The 7,359-nt window shown below is 42.7% G+C and overlaps 1 protein-coding gene across 5 annotated transcripts in view; it reads right to left on the minus strand.

The window, feature by feature from the left end:
• LNX2 (ligand of numb-protein X 2) overlaps positions 1-7,217 on the minus strand; it is a 62,305-nt gene extending 55,088 nt beyond the window's left edge. Inside the window, exons 1-3 of one of the 5 annotated variants that reach the window (XM_051633989.1) lie at positions 7,017-7,217; positions 4,013-4,096; positions 2,433-2,505 (exon numbers count right to left, since the gene is read on the minus strand). The gene's annotated coding sequence lies outside the window, so the exon portion shown is untranslated. Of the gene's footprint in view, positions 1-2,432; positions 2,542-4,012; positions 4,097-7,016 lie in introns of those variants that run through there. The other 4 variants (XM_051633998.1, XM_051633980.1, XM_051633970.1 and 1 more) reach the window with 4 other exon arrangements.
• Positions 7,218-7,359: the final 142 nt, after the last annotated feature.

The raw sequence follows: 7,359 nt of genomic DNA on the forward strand, positions 1-7,359 counted from the left end.
TATGACTGAAGAATGCATTACACTTCTACAGCACTTCTCCAGTAAATGGCATACAGCCCTCACCGCAGAAGAAAAAACTGTAAGAGTTTCATTTCACACTCCAGTAACCCAAAATTCTGCATTACCATTCACTTTAGTGTTAATTTTCCCATAGATTCTCTTTTTCTGCTTACATGGCAAGACAGATCAGGTCAAGTGCACAGATAAGCTGTGCTGCTGATTCTCCTTTTTACCACCACTGAATCACCTTCACTTTTGCTTCACTGGAAAGTTATTTTCCCTGCAGAAAGCAGGAGAGCCACAGTCAATAAATAAGTCAGCAGCCATCAGTCAAAATGGATTTCAAAGTGGGGGAAAAAAACTCCTGACAACTAAAACGGCAAGTATGATTTATGCAGGACCATGTCCACTATGTGTAAATACACCACAACAAGTATATATGCTGCCCTACATGTGATGAAGCCAAATTCAGCCTGTGTCACTTCCAGCTGCAGACAGACAGGGATCAGAAGCTACAAAAAATAAAAGTATCAGCACCAAACAGGCATGCTGAGCCATCTCCCAGATAACAAGAATGAAGAGTGGTTATTTTACCAGATGAAGTAGAAAGATGTTGTGTTTTTTTTTTTTTAACTAGTGATCTGAAAAAGAAACACATTTGGTGATCGTTGCTGAATTCTTAAGAAGCTTTGCAATATGTATGTAAAGATCTAACTTACATACCTTTTTAAGCTCTTTGGATGAAACGCATCACAGATCCACAAATACAAAAACATATCTGTATTTTTAGCCTAATATAACCTGGATGAGATTAACCTTACCTTCAGCATTTAAAAGGAATTAAACCAGTTAAGAAGCAAACCTAAATTCTGCAGGTATTCAATACTGGACAAATAGCATTTTATACTGGCTTAGTAAAAGTCAGGAAGGAAATCCTGTGATTTTTAAAGCTTCATTTTTCATTAGAAGCCGCAATGACATATAAGTAATGGACTACTTGTAAAACCAGTTCAAGAATTGACTTGTACTTATTTTTAATTAACATAAATGCAAAATCTAGCACAGACACAGAACTATTTTACTAATTCACTGGGTGAGCCCTCATTAGCTTCTGTCTGTAACAATAAATGGCTGAGGAAACCCTTCTAAAGCAAACAAGACATAAAGACAGGAAAAAGAGGCCAGACAGAAGGAAACTCTCATCAATCTACTTGGAGGAAGCTTGACTGATAAAGGGGTTTTTTAAAGTTTGAAAAACAAGTTATTTCAATTAACAGTCAGGGCAACACCAGGGTGCAGTGGGGGGGTTGGATGATGGCTCTGGTGCACAAATACTGTACCAGCTGTTGATCAGAATGGGGTTGATAGCAAACTCCTTGCATGTGACCAGAAAGTTTAAAGAACACATTAGAATCTATGTGGTCTTGTGACGTATTGATCATCTTTCACTTACAGTTGTTTCAGTCTGGTTACAAACAAATTTTAAACAACTTGATTAAAAAAAAAATAGGAGAAAACAATTATATTGGGCAGTGGAACAGATTTAACGAAGAGGCAAGAACACAAGGAAGGGTGAGCTACTAGTAAATGCACAAAGCTGGAAATAACAATAAGGTATCCTCCTCTGCATGAAGTGGCCATCACTGTTACAGATTTTTTAAATAACTTTTAACCTCCAAATGTATAGAAACAACTCAATATACTCCATATTTAAGTATTTAATCTATTGCAGATATTCAGTGCACCATCCACAAGGCACATACAGATACCAACATCTTCAGTGTCCTCCTTGAAATGTAACTTCCTCTAATTCTAGGCTACCCAGCTATGATGGACTTTAATTGTTCTGTTATGCACTGGCTCATTCCAAAGGCAGTGGAAGAACCAACTGTGGTGAAGTCAAAAGGTGGTCATCTTAAGAGCCTTGCAGGGATTGTGGGTTCTCTTCCTGTTGTTGCTTGCTTTTGCTAGTGTAGCAGGTAGCAATGTCAACCAGGGGAATGATTTGGATGACATCGCTGCACCCACAGAAAACCCCACTATAGGTTCTATTCTCCTGCCATAAGAGTATGTCGCTGATACAGCTCATTTCATCAGGGGACTCATACAAGGTATGCAGACAAAAGCCCATTCATGTTATGACAAAGTAAAATACATTAACAAAGAAGGTTCACGGATACCAAGTGTTTTTGTTTTTTAGTGAAGACTTTGTTCAGGAAAGTCAGTCAAAATGTGAGTCAGAAAAATCACGACATGCCCAGATTCTGAAATGTTGCCTTGTGTCAGAAAAAAAAACAACCCATGGGTTGAGCCTTTCAAAGCAAACACAACATTCCTGTGGCAGAACACAACAGCTTATCCGAGCGCAAGAGCAGTCACTGAAAACTGCTTTCCACGAGTTGGTTTCAGAGTAGAAGTCAGCAACATTTTACCTCCGTTAGCTTCGCTTGAATTTCCATTTGCTTCTGTTGTGCCAAAAACCTCTGCTGCACCAGCTTTCTTGTTCTATGTATGAATTCAGAAACAAGGATGAGCACCAATCTGAAGAACAAAGAAAGCCACGGGAAGGTAAGAGCTTAAAATCCTCTATCACTAGTATTCTTTGGCCTTTCAGGGCATTAAGAGAAGGTTGTTAGTGGAGGAGAGCTTGGATTCAAGCAAAAATTGCATGCAAAGAAAACAACCTATAAACGAGTACTACTGCCAAGAGTCAATAGAAGTGTCAATGCATAGGAACACCAACTTGAACCCAATAATAAACTGTTCTTATTCTCAATCCTTTTCTAACCAGCCAATCTTCAGGAATGCACAACGCCTTCCTGACACCTTCCACTGGGCTTGTGCAACCTCTTCAGAGGTCATGGGAAACCCCCTCAGTGGGTGCCATCTCAGGTGTTGGGGTAGGGAGCACAGCATATGGCACTCTTAAAAATCACTCCCACTGCAAAGAATGGACCAATGCAGAGGGAGGCAGCTTGTCCCACATTTTTCCCCCCTGTGCTGAATAATATCTGACAGCATGACACCACTCCAGGCAACCTGATCCAAAAGCCCTGCTTTGCCTTTCTGCAACTACTTGGTTCCTCCCTTTGTCCAGACACATCCGAGTTCTCCTTTAACACACACCTGTGCTCTATCGCTTGGAAAAAAAGATCTAAAAGTCATAGTTCCTTCTTCTTCATTATCTAGAACTACTTATTACTACCATTTACAACAATTTAAAACCAGATCAGGTCATATATTGGATGTACTCCTTGATAAAACTGCATTTTCCTCTACAAACAGGGGTTCTTCATAAAAAATCTGTACACTCCATCTAACAGTGGTTAAGTATGACAAATTTCTGCAATGAAATATAAAAACACATTCTTTTCTCTGGAATGAAGGAAACACAGCCAGGCAAAATGCAACATCTATCACGCCACCCCAAAGTAAACCAACACTGTCTGGGCAAAAATTAACTTCTATGTATATGGAGCTGACACATTTATAACCTCACAATTACTTTCTTATCCAATTTGGTCTGTTTTGCTGTGATGACAGCAAGAAAATTGTAGACATTCTTTAAAAAATACCATAACCCCAGAGCAATATCACAACTTGCTTACTTAAAAATGAGACTGCAAATATTGAGCAACTTCATCCCAAGGTTCCATTATCAAAATAAAAATAGCTCCCACGAATTGGGTGGGAAATCAGAGAAATGTGAAACAACTCAAATGTCTTGCAAGTTCACAAGTTACCTGACTTTATATCAAACAACTGCATACTTAAGCTTTTCACTTCACCATCTAGTCAACAGCTCTGTGTGACAGACTCAGCAAGAGACTTCCCTCCTCTTCCAGCTCCCAAATTGCTTGTAAAACTAACATCAATTGAAACAAGCATGTACAAGGATGTAAAGGATTGACAACTATGCACATTTATGTCAGTAAAAACACTCTGGAAAGCAAAGTGATGTCTGTAGTACTGCAAAGCACACTGCAAAGATGAAGTTGGCTGAGGTACTCACTGTAACACAGCAGCAGGGCTGGGAGCATCTCTTCATGTGTCATTAGATAAAGCAGCCCCAAATTCCAAAGCAGAAGTCAACTACCTACGTTATCTCATGCAATATACAGAACAGTCAGTACGAAAACATGACAAGTTTATCCCATGAACTTTGCAAACATAAATCCTGACCCTGAAAACATTTACATGTAGGCTTAACATTAAGCCTAAGAACAGACCTACTCATTAAAAAAAAAATACTTTGGTGTTTAAACATCTACACATCTACAGAATTGGGACCATGAAAATCAAAAAGCACATGCTCCAATATTATTATTTTTTATTGCTCTGTAGACATCACGACCCAACAATTACATAATTCAATATGGATATTTAAAAGTATTTATCTTCAAAAGGCACTACAATTTCTAAACAATAAACTCCATTAACCTAGTAAAGCAAGTAAGCAGCATGCAATTCACATTAAAATTGCTTCTGGAAACCAAATCAGCAAAGAATTTTCAAATAGCAGACACAAGCCACTAGTGTTTCAAACCAGCAACCAGTTTCCTCTGGTGCCTTTAACTCCAAGGAACATTTTAACACTGAATGACTACTGTTTTCTTATTAGTTACAGCTCTTAATATCTAATAGCTCTTTAAATCTTTTTGATGGTTTATGACATCAAGTTATCTTAATCCTTACGCATTTTCCTTCGATATTGTTGGTATCGCTTCCTCACAGTTGTTTTCAGCAATATTAAGACATTTTTAAGAGTACAGAAAATGGGATAAAAGAAGAACAGGGTTTTTTAAAGTATTTTCAAGTAGACAGTTCTAACTAGAAGCTAACAAACTTCTGCTGGATTTTAGAGATACAGGCCCACAAATAAATACCAAGATTGAGACTGACACGCTGTTCAGTGCGCATAAAGCCTTACGAAAAAACAGTTTCACCAACATCATCAGCACTTCTACAAGAGCAGACTCCAAACAAATGCCAAAGCTTGCAATGTGGAAGCCAACATTTTTGTAATTACACGTGACAAGTTTTAGTAAGCTTATTTTTTAACCTGACTGTCTTAAGAGAACAGCACTTTTCCAATCAACCGTCAGATTACATCGCTCTTGCAAAGTTTCATCCCTAAATTGTAGCTTGTTTGTTTATTATTATTATTTTATTAAAATAGAATATATGAGTCCTGTGTTAGGAAATCATGCTGTGTTTGCAAATCTAAGACCTGAGTCCAAGGCCCTGGGCTATCTCCTGCTGAAGTCACTAAGCAAAGTTAAGGGTCAGTACAGTTAGAAATTCAGTACTGAAAACTGTGATTGTAAAATTATGGCTTGGTGGATTTTTTGCGATATCCAGAGATTTTAGAATTGCAATAATACAAACAGTTAAAAACACAACATTATAGTTTTATTTTAAAAAAATCTAATTGGAAACAATCATGCTCTCTGAAGCCTGCTGAACGTGAAGTTAATCACTTCATATAGCATTGTGTTTGGTAAAGAAGATTCCTCCCTCTGTGAGCTCACCGTTTAAAAAAATAAATAAATGAGTAAATTATAAGGGACCCTATTAAGTCATGGTTCTAGCAAGTATGTTAATGTACCTTGTTTCCATTTTGAGGAAATTTGTTTTAATAAAGTCAGAGCAGCATATGGTACTAACATGTTTATTTTCCAAGTTCTAGGGACACTAACCAAAACCATCTGATGTTTCTTTCTAAGCCTCCTTGATCTGCTGCTGGATTGCAGCTTAGAAAAAAAGCATCCCAAAGCCAAAAGGAATTGGGTAGAGTAAAAAAAAAAAATCACTAAAAAAAAAAAAGGTATTTCAAAGTGTTTATTTAATGAAAGCCAAGCTCAGAACAGTTTCTCTTTCGAACAGAAGCTCAAATACATTTATGAGCTGAAATTTATTTCCAGAAACTATCAAACGTACCTCAAAACTAATCCCTAACAGACATTTTGTATTTTGCATAGAGACAAAAACAAACACAAACCTACAGTATCATGTAATTAGAAAAGGAATTAAACAAAGCTCAGAAGTACTTAATAGTGGATTTCTACAGAAGTAAACAATCAGCACTATGCATTAGGAACATGGCAAGAAAAGTCACAAGGGACTGTCAGATTTGTCACTATCACAGTTCCAGCAACGGGTTTTTCAATTAGTTGACCAAGTGCTAACATTCTGTCAAGACCAATGACAATTCTGAAGTATGCCTTGTTAAAGTTAATAGAGACAAGGTTTTAACTCTGTAAACCACGTTTTCAATGATAAGAGCTAACAAATGGGGGAAAAAACAGAGCGCCAAGGACTAGAGTTAACCTTTTTTAAACAGCTGCCAACTACCTCGGCTTCAGAGACATTTCACGTACAGCTCCGAGTCACTCTGGCGCAGCTGTAAAACACACAACCTGAAACCAGCTCCTGTAGCAGGGTTTGCTTGCAGCTGTTCTTCTGCCTCCCCCTCAGGCAGTAAGTAATTCGACTCCTTTTAAGAGAGCAGCTTCTTCAATAAGGCTACACGAGAGACCTCACGACCAGGTGCCTTTGGAGCAGGTCCTCGGCGCCTGAGCTCCCCTCTCAGCTTCGCCGGGAGGTGCCGGGCTCGGGGCTGGCGGGCAGAGCCCCGCTGGCAGCGGCACCCGCGCTCCCGGAGAGGCCGGCAGGAACCCTGGCTCCCCCGGGGCCGGGGCGGGCCAGGGCCGCGCCGCTCCTCCCGGGGCTCCCGGGCGCGGGGCTCCGCTCGCAGGCGCAAACCCCTCAGCCCCGCACGGCGGCTCCGGGGCCGCAGCCTTTCTCCCGGACTTGTTGCCCTCCAAGGGCGGCCCACCCCGGCGTCCGCAGCAGGCCCGGCCCCGCCACCCCCGCGGGGAGCCCCCCACCGCCGCGGCCGAGGGGAGGAGGAGGGGCTGCGGCCGCCGCCCAGCCCGGAGCCTCTCCCGCCGCCGCCGGTGCCCGAGGGCAGGCTGAGCCGCCTGGCGCGGTGGCGGGGCAGAGAAGTTACTCACCGCCGCCGGCTCCGCGCCGCGCTCTCCTCAGCCGCCGCCGCGCCCCTCAGCCCGGCTGCGCCCGCCCGCTCCGCCTGGCGGGAGCCAAACTCCAGGCAGCACTTGCCGGAGCGCGACTCCGCCGGGCCGGGCCGGGCCGGTGCTCCCGCCTCCGCCCCCCGCCCCAAGCAGCGGAGCGGCCCAAGTGACAGCCGCGCTCCGCCACTCCGGCTGCAGCCCGGGGCGCGGGGCCGGGCGGCGGGGCGGGCCGCAGCCTATGGGAGCGGCGCCGGGGCGGGCCGCGGCGGAGCCCCGGGCCGGGGTGTCCCCGCCACTCGCCTGATCGCAGCGGGGCCGGGGGCGG

The sequence above is a fragment of the Apus apus genome, chromosome 1 (genome assembly GCF_020740795.1).
Source record: "Apus apus isolate bApuApu2 chromosome 1, bApuApu2.pri.cur, whole genome shotgun sequence".
NCBI lineage: Eukaryota > Metazoa > Chordata > Aves > Apodiformes > Apodidae > Apus > Apus apus.